Source organism: Bos indicus, chromosome 15 (assembly GCF_029378745.1).
Source record: "Bos indicus isolate NIAB-ARS_2022 breed Sahiwal x Tharparkar chromosome 15, NIAB-ARS_B.indTharparkar_mat_pri_1.0, whole genome shotgun sequence".
Taxonomy (NCBI): domain Eukaryota; kingdom Metazoa; phylum Chordata; class Mammalia; order Artiodactyla; family Bovidae; genus Bos; species Bos indicus.
Window position 1 is genome coordinate 63,705,208 of NC_091774.1, and position 14,174 is coordinate 63,719,381.

At 40.7% G+C, this 14,174-nt stretch overlaps 1 long non-coding RNA gene across 3 annotated transcripts in view; it reads left to right on the forward strand.

Annotated features, from left to right (window-relative positions):
* Positions 1 to 7,833, forward strand: part of LOC109569904 (uncharacterized) — a 53,225-nt gene extending 45,392 nt beyond the window's left edge. For 2 of the 3 annotated variants that reach the window (XR_011570902.1, XR_011570901.1), the window contains one exon: positions 1,772 to 7,833. This is a non-coding gene — a long non-coding RNA (uncharacterized lncRNA). The remainder of the gene's footprint in view (positions 1 to 1,771) is intronic. The other variant, XR_002182383.2, reaches the window with a different exon arrangement.
* Positions 7,834 to 14,174: the final 6,341 nt, after the last annotated feature.

The window sequence follows — 14,174 nt, forward strand, 5'->3', positions numbered from 1 at the left end:
GTTGGGAAGATCCCCTGGAGAAGGGAACGGCTACCCACTCCAGTATTCTGGCCTGGTGAATTCCATGGACTGTATAGTCCATGGGGTCACAAAGAGTCAGACATGACTGAACAACTTTCACTTCACTTCACTTCACCCTGTTCATGAGTAATGTGCTGAAAATTCTTTATCCAGTAGTCAATAAATATCTATTGTTTATTTGCAAATAAGTTACATTTACAAATATGATATATTACATAACACATTACAAAGGATTCAGGGAAATAGTTTTAAAAAATGCCTAACAAGTGTGCAAGATGTTGCTATTATTTTCCTTCATGCTTGTGCTCAGTCCTTCAGTCGTGTCCAACTCTGCAACCCCATGGACTGTAGCCCTCCAGGCTCTGCTGTCCGTGGAATTTTTCAGGCAAGAATACTGGAGTAGGTTGCTATTTCCTCCTCCAGGGGATCTTCCCAACCCAGGGATCAAACCCACGTCTCCTACATCTCCTACATTGCAGGCAGATTCTTTAGGGCTAACCCACTGGGGAAGCCAAATCAGCCTAATTCTAACTCCAAGTCCCCATCCTGCCTAGTCTATGAGAAAGGTAGCCACCTCCCTCTCTGCAATCCACAGGCTCATGCAGAAGTCCAGGTTTTTATGCAACACCAAGGCCTGACCTTATCATCATCATTCATTTACTTAACAAATATTTATTGAACACCTAACCACATGCTAAGACCTGCTCTAATTGCTGATAAGTCAAATCCCTGCCCTCTGATCCAGGCCGACCAGGTACTTCTGTACTTCCCCTGGGGCTCAGGAGGGACTCCAGGGGAGCTGGGGTCCAGCCTCCCTGGGAACATGTGCAGCCCCTCCCCACCAGATGCTGACCTTCCAGACCCTGCCAGGAGGCAGAGGATGAATCCCCTCTAGATGATTCTGCACTTTTTCCTGACAGGGAATTTCTTCTTGCAGACTCATCAGTTCTCAAAGACATCCTCCCTCTGCCCTCTCTCTCCAGAACATCCTTCATCATCTCTTTAAAATAAATGTTATGTTTGGGGCTTCCCTGGTGGGTCAGTGGTAAAGAATCTGCCTGCCAATGCAGAAGACGTGGGTTCGATCTCTGGGTCTGGAAGATCCCCTGGAAGAGGGCATGGCAACCCACTTCAGTATTCTTGCCTGGGAAATCCCATGGATAGAGAAGCCTGGTGGGCTACAATCCATGGGGTTGCAAAGAATTGGACAGGACTGAGTGACTGAGCACACACACATTATAATATTTTTACATTCTTTAGTTGCAGAGCTTCATAATAATATTTTTAAAGATTAGTTAGCAGATCCATATAAGAACTCTTGTTGGCCAGTTGCTAAGTTGTGTCCTGACTCTTTGCTACCCCATGGACTGTAGCCCACCAGGCTTCTCTTCCACAGGATTTTCCAGGCAAGAATACTGGAGTGGGTTGCCATTTCCTTCTCCAAGGGATCTTCCTGACCCAGGGATTGAACCCATGTCTCCTGCATTGCAGATGGATTCTTTACCACTAAGCCACCAGGGCAGCCCGTATGATAAGGATGTTTATAATATTAGGTGTAAAAAGCGTGTAGTAATTGTGAGTGATGTTCACTGATATTTCCAGTTCTCCTTCCTAGGCACCTCCTTGGAGTTAGGTGTGGCCGGGGGGAACTTGCCTTGACTAATTAAAAGTGAATGATGTGGGTCACTTCCAGATGGAAGCCCATAACAACTGGAGTATGAGTCACCGTATTTTCTCGCTCCCATTACAGGATTGATGTTCTTCCAGAGAATCAAAGCCCCATCAGTCTGAATCCCTGAGTACGGATCCCATGGAGCAGAGACGGGACTGACTTGGGATGGATGTGTAGCATAAAAAGAAACAAACCTTTGTCTTTCTAAGCCACCGGAGATTGTTTTTTGCTGCAGCATAAGGTAACCTATGCTGACTGATTCGAAGCAGGAGGTAATTTCTGGCAGTATAGATAACTAGATACTCAGAAGCCCTTCCAAGTACAAAAGAACTGGATTTTTTGTTTGTTTCTCTGTTGTTGTTGTTGTTGTTTTTCTTTGCTACATGGCTTGCAGGATCTCAGTTTCCCAACCAGAGAATGAACTCAGGCCATGGCAGTGAAAGTGCTGTGCTAATTATTGGACCACCAGGGAATTTCCTGGATCACTTTTTAAATGGACTGTTGGGCTTGTAAGTAGTAAAGTCATTGTCCAGGGACAGCTCTTATCCTCAAATATGAGCTGAAACCAGAACTGGGAACCAAGAGGGCTAAGAAAATAAGAATACTGGGTTATCCTAAGGGCTGGAACCATTGCGGCACAGCATGAACCCGAAAGCATCAGAAGAACGGGAAGCCAAGAGCCTGACACTTCCTCCTTAGGCCAGGACCCTCCAAAAAGGGTGAAGTATGTTCTCAGGTTGGTGTTTTCCTTCTGTTCCCAACAGAATCAAATACTCAGTGGGAAAGCCAAGAGTCACCAGGTATGAGTTTGAATCCAAGATCACCAAGCACAGAAGGAGGCAGACCACCAAGAGAGAGTGAGTCACTGGAAAAACAAGCATCTAGTTTAGACCCCGAGAAATTTGGATGTATATTTTCATTTATGAATGTAGTTTAGAGCAATTATTAAGTGCTGGCTTCCCTGGTGGCTCAGACGGTAAAAGCGTCTGTCTACAATTCGGGAGGCCCAGGTTCGATCCCTGGGTTGGGAAGATCCCTGGAGAAGGAAACAGCACCCCACTCCAGTGTTCTTGCCTGGAAAATCCCATAGATGGAGGAGCCTGGTAGGCTACAGTCCATAGGGTCGGTAAGAGTCGGACATGACTGAGCAACTTCACTTCACTTCTTCAGTTAAGTGCTAGCTCTGTTGTAAAGTTTTTTTCCCAATTTTAACTTATTTAATTCCCATAACAACACTATGAAGCAAGTACTACTGTTATCCCCATTTTATAAAGGAAAAAACTGAGGCACAGGGAGACTAAGTAATTTATTCCGGGTCAACTTTTCTTAAATGGTGTGTGTATGCTAAGTCGCTTCAGTCATGGCCAACTCTTTGCAACCCCATAGACTGTAGCCCACCCATCTGTCCATGGGATTCTCCAGGCAAGAATATTGAAGTGGGTTGCCATGCCCTGCTCCAGGTGATCTTTCTGACCCAGGGATCGCACTCATGTCTCTTATGTCTCCTGCATTGGCAGGTGGGTTCTTTACCACTAGCACCACCTGGGTAGCTTTAGTGGTAGAGCTACAATCTGGATTCAGACAGTTGGTTCTAGAGTCTGCACTCTTCCCACTACATTCTGTTGACTTACTAACATAGAATGTCTACATTTGACAAATTTAAATAAATAAGAAGTGGAAAACCAAAGATAAGAAAACAACAAAAGATGATTTGGAAAAGAATAAAAAAGAGACAAAATAAAATGGTTGAAAGTAAACATTTAATGAACATGTTAAATATCTGAAGAGATAATTGGTGAATTCAAGAATATTTGAAGAAAACATTCAAAATGTAGCACAGGAAAAAAGGAATGGAAAATAAAGAGAAATTTATTTTGATTCATTTTGATGTTTGGCAAAAAAATTTAAAAAAAAAAAGAAATTTAAAGATATGGAAGATAGAATGAGATGTTCTAATAATTTAATAACCTAATAATTAAAATTTTAATTGCAGGTTTGAAAGTAGAGAGTAGAGAGGCTGGATAATATAATAATATCTGAAACAAAGATAGCTGAGAATTTTTCAGAACCAATAGAAAGACCTAGGCTTTCGAAATACAGTACATCCCTAGAAAGATAAATTAAAAAGGAAATTTATGCCTTAGATGTGTTATAAGGCAACTGGGGAACTCCAGAGACACTGAGAAAATCTTAAAAGCAACCTGCAGAGAAAAGGACTGCAAAGGACTAACAATTAGACTGTCAGGCTTATCAAGAGTTATAGTGGATGCAGGGAGTCTGTGGAATAATTATTCAAAGTGTTGAAGAGAAATAACTATCCATTGCACATCCAGAAAAGCCACATTTCATAATGAGAGTAAAATAAAGTTCGTTTCAGATAAACAAAAACTAGCACACATTTACTGAAGAAACTCACATCCATCTTTCAAGATTCATCTCAAATGCTGTTTCTTCCATGGCACTCTCAACTTTGAATCCCTGTAGCATTTTTATTTGAGCCTTTCTCATGGTTGTTCCCAAATTCAGACATAGACTGAAATTATGCATGCCTTTTTATAATTCTCTCTTGCCCTTGCCACTTCTCTGACCCTGCTCCACTCCCAGAAATGCCCCAGGACCTCTTTGGAGTCTAACTCGCCGTAACTTTTTGTATAGTTTCTATCATGATGCATGTAGTCAGGGCATGATCAGTATTTATTGAAACCTACTGGCCAGTCTTCTCCCATGTGTTTCATGGACCATCAATTCCAAAAGATCCTCATTTCTAAGGGGTTTTATAGCCAAACCTTCTCCAGAATGCTGAAATTCACAATTTAATTAGTTTAACCCCACACTTCCCCAAAGTTTTGCCCACAGTACAACTCCTTCCACTCTACTCCGTGACTATCCCAAGAGACTGGTGTTTCTAGGAATACATTTAGCAAAAATCTGCAGAAGGAAATTACTTGTTTGAGTGTCCAAGGCTTGGAGTCAACATCTTGGATCCTGCTTCTACACAGCTAATTGTTTAATTAGTTCTAAGTCATTTATCCTCAGATTCCTTATTTATGACTCCATTAGCAGGTGACCCCCTCTAACTCTAAAATTCTATGAATTAAAGGGCATTACCTTTTATAGTCAATTGGTCAGTCATTCTACACATACTAAATTCGTACTAATGCCAGTATGTAAAAGGCTGGGCATGCACTGGTGAACAAGGTTGGCAGTCACTGCTTTCATGGAGTTACATTGAGAATGATTTTTAGAGCTCACTATTAGAACATGGTTTTTGGATTTCCAGAATCAAATGTCTTACAGTTAAAAGCTGGGAATTTACTGCTTCATAAATTATGTACATCAGGCTGTGGAATAAATCTTTAGAGTCTTAACGAGGCTTATAATTCTGTTTCACCTAGGAGCTCCATTGTAAGCATCAAAAACTGAACAGGATCACTTAGATGTATCTAGTCTTCAAATCTGCATCTTTAACCTTCCTTGTAAAAGGCTTAATCCTCTATAGTTTAAAAAGCAATTCTAAATGACAGAGCATCAACTGAGCACTGTTGTATATAGGCACCATTCTAGGCCCTTTACATGTATTATCTCATATAATCCTTACAAGAAACCCAAAAACCAAGTACAAATATTATTCCCATTTTATAGAGGTTAAATAACCTGCCCAAAGTTACACAGCTGGTAGAACTAGGCTTTGACCTCAGGCAGTATGGATTGGCAGTCTGTGCTCTGAACCTCAACTCTAAACTCTTACTATTCCTAGTCATCAAATACTGTTCAGTAGGTTTTCTGCTGAAAATTTAAGGGTTAACATTGCTGAAGAGCTGAACAATCATATGGGATTTTTAAACGTCTAACTCCAACCAGGTAGTGTACTGAGGAGGTAATGAAAACTTAAAAAAAAAATTTTTTTTTTTGGCTAAGCACTAATCTTTGTGATTGTAAGTGTATCCATGTGCCAGAGAATATTGAGATAATAAGTTAACATAAAGTTGGTGGTACAGTTTTAAACCTGACAGCTCTGTGTGTCTGATACGTTTTCTGAAAGTAATTTTAAGATAAGACTCCACTCTCAAACTTAAAATTCATTCTTCAAAGATTGCCAATACCACATAGTATTTATGGTATTGTATCAATTACATAGAGAAAAACTGTAGTGCTAGGAGTAGAGGATGGTTTTAATTGTAAAATAGTAAAATAACAAAATACAGTCAATGAAACGTGAACCACACAGTGTCAGTGAGAATTCTTGGCATTGAGTTTTAGAAGCCATTTTGCATGGAAATGGGTAAAATATAAACACAGTGCTTTATCTAGGATATGACAAGAAACTTCAAGATTGCAGTGTGCATTAAGATAACATTCCAAACCTATCCTTTCAAGTTTTCAGCCAAGAATTTGTTTTTATAATTTCTTTGGCAAACAGCTAACCTCTACTTGAGAATATCAATTTTCATGCTCATGGTCCCAATCCCATTGTGTGTAACAGTTAACTTGCTGTGTGACCTTGACTAAATCACTCCCCGCCAAGCCAACCCAAATGGAGGAATGGGATCTCTCCGGCCCCTTCCGGTTTTAAAAGTCTGTAGTTCTAGCCTATGGATCATGACATAAACACCATAAGAAGTGCTTGCTCGAAGATTGGATTTTTAAAAATTTGTTTTATTTAAGCATTTTTAAATGAGCAGTCCTATAGCCAGCTGTAAGGAGACTATAAACTTGGGCAGCCAGGACCTATGGGTGATTTACTCAGGTCTGATGCTGGTTGGCAGCAGCTGTGCTATCTCAAGTCACCAAGCACCTGGTGGAGTTCACAAAGACAGTCCATCCACATGCTTCCTAGACTCCCCCAACACCAACGGGGTCTGAGAGATTCTGGGCAAAAGAACCGCCATGGGCAATGAGACGACCTTGGGCACCCTCCAAAGACGGAAGAGGTGTGGCCCTCCTGACCCCCTGCTCAGATCCCCTCCCTGAAGACCCAAGTGCTTACACCCCCAGCTGCTGCAAGTATTGGCTGCTGCTCGCCCCTTCAACTGAGACCCTCTCTGGAGATAGCCCTTGGCTGAAGAGAGCTGCTCTGCCCAAACCCACACCCCTGTTCGGAGCAGCCTACATCCAAGGACGGCAGATTCCGCCAAACAGCCAACCTCTTGCCCCACTGAGGTTTAACGCTGGTGGGCCAGGCCTGTGCTGGAGCTCCTGTAGGGTGGCCTTGGCTGCGGCCACAGGTGCTGCATAATCGTGCATCTGCTCCCTCGGCCAACAGATGTCGCCCCCGAGCACGCCCCTTATACTTCCGGTTACCAAGATCTGTGTCTCAGAATCGGCTCCAGAAATCAGAAACGCCACAGGGACTTAAAGACGTGAATTGGATGTGCTTAACTGTGGATCCAGGAGTAAATGGCTTTTCCAGTAAAACGGAATAATAACTACCTCATAGAATTGTTTATTATATGAATACGAAGAAATGAATCCAAAGCACGTTAGTGAGTGACTAATAGCAGCAATTTAGCATTATTAAAGGTGAGGTGCTGTTTTATGTACTTTACTACATAAGAACTCTATGAGAAAGATAATGTCCCTGATTTACAGATTAGACAATGGAGACATAGAGAAGTTAAATAATTTCTCCAATGTCACGTCTAATAAAGTGAAGAATTCAGACTCAGGCTACTGCAGAAACCACATTCTTACCTAAAAACTCTGCTGCTTCCTACTGAGAAAGGAAAATTGTTTAAATATTTGGATGATGGTAAACAAAAGCCCAATAATACTCCCTGATTCAAGATGTAACTTGAAAACAAAGCAATAATAAAAGAAAAATTTTACAAAGAATTTCTGTACTCCCATTGTTTATTATTATATTTAGTATTATATTATTAATTGTAATTATTTATTATTGTATTGTTTATATTTCTGTGTTGCTATAATTTATTTTTGCTTCAGATCAGTCATTTTTCATCAAGAGAATGAGTAAAACAGGGTGGGGGACCTATCTGATGTGACAATGGTTGCTCTATAAGATAATATCTTTGTGCTATCTGTTTCTATTTTAATGAAACATGTACTGAGTTTCTAATTTAATGAAATGTGCTAGGTGCAAAGTCAAAGAATAAATAAAGCAATGATATGTTTCACTGTTAGATGGTAATTTTGTATACTAATAGGGTTTAGGTTATATCATATTTCCAACAATTTAAAATATCCCCCTCCCTTGGGTCCTTATAATGAATATACATTGTCACAGAGGAGATGGGCACTGTGACAAAGGACCCTGCTGTGCCCCTCCTGATCCCTCTTGGCAGTTCACACTCGAATTCACTTCAGACTGGTTGTCTGTTAGCATCTGATGGAAGGCATTTGTTTCACATTTCACTTCTAATCCAGAGGAATTTATACCATAATTTTTATCTTAGAGGATAATGTGTTAACAATGCTTTTTGGATCCCTGTTACACTTCTCAGGTCAGGAAAGTCTCTTTTACTCTTTAAGGCACAAGTCTGTTAAAGCTTTTATGATTTGCAAACAAAGTGTTTTTTCATCTGCTATTAGATAACTAAGGTATAAGAGAGTTCCTTCTACACCAAATAAATTAAACATCTAAATAATTTATAGCTCCAGGTATGTTTGCCAGACTAGCATAACTGAATAAAGCCAACAGATTAAATGTTCCCTTGGCAATCGGCAAGGGTATGAGATACAGCACCTGGGCTGCCCCATTGGGTCTCATTATTAAATCACAGCAAGAGCTCAGGATCCCAGGGTCCCGAGTGACGGGTAGGAGCAGACTGAAGGACAGAGCTTTTGCTGCCCCCAGGTATCATAGCAGTCATTACTTCTGATCCTTGGAAGTGAAACACTCTTAATACAATGGAGATAAAGGAAGGGTAGGGCAGAAGAAGGGAGGAAGAGGGACAGACTGACTGACTGCATGTTTCAACGAAGAAAGACTAATTACTTACATAACACCAAGTTGTAAACTCATCAACTTAACAGCATTTATTTGCACCATCTCAGAGCAAAAGTTAAAAAGCGGGAATACTTTGTATACAGGACCACTGTTTATCACTCTCAAGGGTCAGAACAAGAAGTACTTTCAAAAATAGACTGTATTTCCCTCATTCTTCTTTCCAGGTTTTGACTAGCACCCGCCTTTGTATGGAGAAGGAAGGTTTGGTTTCCAGAACTGATGGCAACAGCAGAGAAACATTAGAGCTCAGGATTTAGGGAGTTATGTGTAATATCCAGTCTACTTCTTGGGAAAGTTTTACATGCCAGAAACCAGTCATCTCATCTTTAACAAAGGGAATTTATTAATCAGAATATGGTTTTAAATTTGTACATTGAATGATGGGAGGGTTCAGATGATGGGTGGAAAGATTAGGTGGGAGGCAGTAAATGTATATTTAGTGGAAATCCCACTTCTAGATCCCGTTCATTGCACCTGGTAGACAAACAGGGTCCCATTAAAACTAAATAAATACATCACTTTCCTCTTGAAAGGTCTCGTGGAAATCTAAATGCTTTAAGAAAAATATAGAAGGTAGAACTATGCTGATACTTCTTAAATATCGTTTGCACAGCTTCTCTGAAGATGAATGAGATAGAGAAAAAGAAAAGACCAAAACATTCCCGGTATATTGTATACTGAGACCTCCAGTTATTGCTAGACTTCTGCTCCTGTGATAGTCCCTTTGTGAGGGGTGAGAATCAGAGGGTGGGAGGATAAAGAAGGTGCGTGCGATGATTTAGAGTGCCTAGCTTCCCTAGTGGCTCAGACGGTAAAGAATCTGCTTGCAATGCAGGAGACATGGGTCCAGCCCTTGGGTCGGGGAGATCCCCTGGAGAAGGAAATGGCAACCCACTCCAGTATTGCCTGGAGAATTCCACGGACAGAGGAACCTGGCAGGCTACAGTCCATGGGGTCACAGTCAGACACGACATAGCAACTAAACAACTACAACAACCTCCAAAGTATCTAAATTTAAGGTAAAACTATTCTGTTGTATTCATTGCTGAATTCTCGCGGAGTACACTAACCTTTTCCTTTCCATTTAGGAAGAAAGGGTGGGAAAGAAGCTTTGCCTAGTGCATGAATATGGCCTTGAGAATGTCCTATTGTTGAACTATTGTTGTCTTGTTGAGTCTGCAGCCAGGAAGGCAGAAATCACTGTGGCAAAGCAGGTGTGAACGTCCCCCCACTTCAGAGGCAGCGCTCTTTGAAGCTGGAAAATCAAGGACACTGGTACCTTCAAGGAAACAAGGATATAATTATCACAACACCCAATTGGCCAGTGGCCTTCCATTCCTCAGGCCTGCCCTACTCCCTTCGCTGGCATCCGCCCAGGTCCTCACAGACTGAGCTCTGTGTCCCAGATCGCTCAGCCGGAGGAGCAGCCCACTCCCGCACCCTTTGAAAGTGTTCTTAATCTCTTTCTACTGCGCTGCGCTTGCTGACATAAATCCGCCAGCCCAGGGGGCCTCCAAGCCCCCCACAGAGGGAGGCCCTTCAGGCCAAGTGGAGTCTGAGCAGCAGAGGCGCAGAATTTATGCTTCCTCTCACCTGTGCGGTCTGTCTGCGGCCCCGACTCTAGGCGATTTTTGAAGGTTTGATTAGAACCTTCCAGCTCCTCGCCAAGTCTGCCATCATCACCTTAGTCACAGAAGCAGACTTCTCAAGGCCATTGGAAGTGAATAACAGGGACTGTCAGCTTCATTATTATATTTGAAATGTTGAAAGCAGAAGCCTAATAAAATAAGTTCAGAAAAACAAAAAGAGCCATAAATTATCATTTGAATGGAGTGGCTAAAGAACTCCTTTACTCAAAATACCTGGGGGCTATTTCTCAATTATAGCAATAATCCAGTATTTGGTTTCCTTCCCTTCACTGTGCAAGAGCCTTGGCTGTGTTCTCTTAGCACAGATTCTTTTCTGCTTTTGTGATCAAGTGTCTAGAATCAAGAGTTACACAACAAACACTCCCTATCCAACTCCTTCACACTCACACACACACACACACACACACCCATACTCCCCACCCAGCCTTGGTCCTAAAATGTTAAGTCGCTCAGTTGTGTTCAACTCTTTGCAGTCCCATGGACTATAGCCCACCAGTCTCCTCTGTCCATGGAATTCTCCAGGCAAGAATACTGGAGTGAGCTGTCATTCCCTTCTCCAGAGGATCTATCCGAACCAGGGATTGAACCCAGGTTTCCTGCACTGCAGGCAGATTCTTTACCATCTGAGCTGACAGGGTCCTTAGGGGTCTACTGAAGTGTACTAATTCTTTTTGATTGCAAAGAATTTATCCTACATTATTAACAATCAATACTCATCACAAATATACATTTTATTTAAGGGTAAATTTTTATTTCCTTCACTTCACAAAGACTACGTATGTTAAACTGATATATTTAATGGAAAAACATTATAATGGAAGCATTATTTTCTGTAAAATCAGAAGCGAGCTAGGGATACGCATATCACTGCTACCTTTACAGAATGTTTTGGATATTCTAGACCGGTGGGTCTCCACTGGTGGCAACTTTGCTTCCCAGGGGACATTTGACAATGTCTGGAGCCAATTTTGGTTGTCACAACTTTGGGGAAACTGTTGGTCTAGTGGGTAGAGGCCAGGGATGCTGGTAAACGTGGTACAATGCACAGGACAGCCCCCCCAACAGGGAACTCTCCAGCCTAAAGTATCAACAGTGCTGAGCTTGCAAAACCTTGTTCTGTACAACGCAGCAAAACATAAAACATAAATAAGAGAAATAAAGTTTAGAAAATAACTAATTTTTATTCATTGCAAATTATGTGTATCACCTAGAAAAGCAATTAAAATCAATAAGCACACAGTATTAAAATTCATAAAATAATAAATAACATAGCTGGATAAAATATTTTCCATTATGTGAGAGACTAAGAGTCTTTAAGTTCTCCTATGGGTCTATTTATCTATACTATAAACATTTTCCAAGAACAAAAGGATTAGTTTATAAAAGAATATTCATAAGGTATAAGAAGACTTTTGCATTTCAAAACTATGGAAACAACTAAGAAACTTTTAATAATCTAGCCTATAATACTGCAATACAAAACATCATAGGAAACCGAAGTGGACATGTCTTCCCAAACCTTAAGCTGGACTTAGGGACTTTTTTAAAAGGTTGTCTAGAACACGAAAAAATGATTTGAGGGCAGTGAATACACACACACACACACACACAAACACACACATGCTCCTTTGGTAGATAAAAAGTTTCCCAGTATTCTTAAATGAGGACAGTATTCAAATACATCACAAAAATCAAGACAATCTGTAACAATAGATTATTATGATTCAGCAGATCATATTGTAGGTAGATGAAAGTTTCTTGAGAGACAGACCCGTATTTTATTGATTTTTCCATCTTCATAATTGTAAATTAATGAAATAAAAAAATAAAAGCAGTGAGAGATGATCTTTGAACTTGCTAGTAAAAAGTCAACTTACAACTCAAGCAGTTGTAAATCAGCATCTAAGAACCCACATCTGAAAGGCTGAATGAATAGTCAGCATTTTAATGTAAGGTTTTGTCTCATGTTCTAACTGTAATACATATATATATATATATATAGTGAGCCAACAGGAATCAACCAGGGATGTTTTACTAATAACAGTAAACTCAAGTTTTAAATGTTGAAGACTTGAAAGAATCTATAAATACTACATGATATATCTAAGTCTATCAAATATTTTCCTTGATCTCTCAGCTCATTTTCATAAGCCTTCAAATTTTGAGGAGTAGGGAGGGAGGACACAAATAAAGGAAGGCCGGATGAAAAGTAACAATTGGGAAATAATCAGAAGCCTTCACTTTATCCCTTCCATTCGATCTCATAGCCTCTCCCTAGAATCCTTGGTCCTGAATATATTTAAGAATGTGTATTCCATAGTTCCAAGAGGACAAAAGTCTCACAATCCAGCTTCATATAAATCTCACAATCCAGCTTCATTTGACATGATGTAGTGGGACAGGTTCATGGTCCAGGAAGTCCCAGACAAGCTCACAAGGGAACGTATTCCAAAAGGTCATTGTCCTTTTTGATAGAAATTTCGAAGCTTAGGGACAAGAAAAATAATAATTACGGTTCACTGAAAACTGTGCTAGACATCTTCTTAAAGATGTTTTAAATTTTTCTGGGCTAACGCTTTTTACAGCCCTCATCTTCTGATGAGGAGACAGATGTTATGGAGGGAACATGGGCAGGCCACCCATGCCTGAACTGGCAGAGCCAGGATGGGAATCCACACCTAAATTAAGTCTAAGTTCTCTCCAGAGGGTGTAGGTGGGCTCAGTAGTTGCTGCACTGAGGCTTAGTTGCCCCAAGACATGTGTGATCTTAGTCCTCCAACCAGTCCCTCAAAACCAGCTCCCTGCATTACATGACAGATTCTCAACCACTGGACCACTAGGGAAGTCCCCTGGAGGTTTCTGACATTTTCTGTCGTGGACAGATAAACAGGTTCATCTTCCTGATGTGTTGAAAATAGACTGAAATAATCAGGATGAAACAAGGGCGAACAATGATGGGAATATGGTAATAATCAGGAAGGAGATGGTTATAGCCAAGGGGTAGCAATGATAATAATTCATTTAAAAGGGTCTTATTGGCTTAGATATATTTTCAAGGTATAGCAAATAGGATTTCCAAGCAGACTGAGCAGGGATATAAGAAAAAAATATAAGACAAAAAGCCAGGAGACAAGAGGAACCCTGAAGTTTTCTGCTCCAGCAAGTAAAAGAATGGAATTGTCACTAATAGAGATGGATAGAGAGGTTCAAAATGGTTGTTACACTTCAGGAAAAGGTAGAGCAACCTGGGCTGCAGGTATAAATTGGTCTCAAAGCCCATGTGCTAGCCAATAGCTTAAGAACTTGGAATTTGAGAATTTCTACCTGTTTATGGGTGTGAAAGTACAGCTTTCTAGAAGTTACAAGAATGAAAAACCTAATTAGAAAAATCTCCAAAAAAGTCATGGTTTGAGTTATGATTTTTAAAGTCCTGATCCAAGCTTTTTCTTATAGGCCTTTTCCTAGCCTGCCACCTCAAATTAACTCTGTATGTGCCCAAGTTGATTCTGGCCATCACTCCCAATTGGAATGGAGGTTTCCACAGTAAACTTTAGAGAAACGGTGGTTCTTTGCTTGTTGACACTCTTTCAGGACCACCAGGAACTCAGGCATTCCTTCCACTCTTCAGTTCATTGGGCTACTGGCTGCCTTGGACCTCTTGGCCATTTCAGAGTTTTTCTAGGTTGACAAAAGAGGAAGATGGCAGGTCAACCCAACCATTCAAATAACTCCGCGATGTGTCAGGAGATTCATCGGTGTCCTTATCAGTTGTGTTTTCTTATCTTGGTTATAAGTCAGCCTATGAAAGGGAAGAAGCAGTTGATCATCGTAGGAATAAAAGACTGAGCTAGACTCAAGAGCAGAT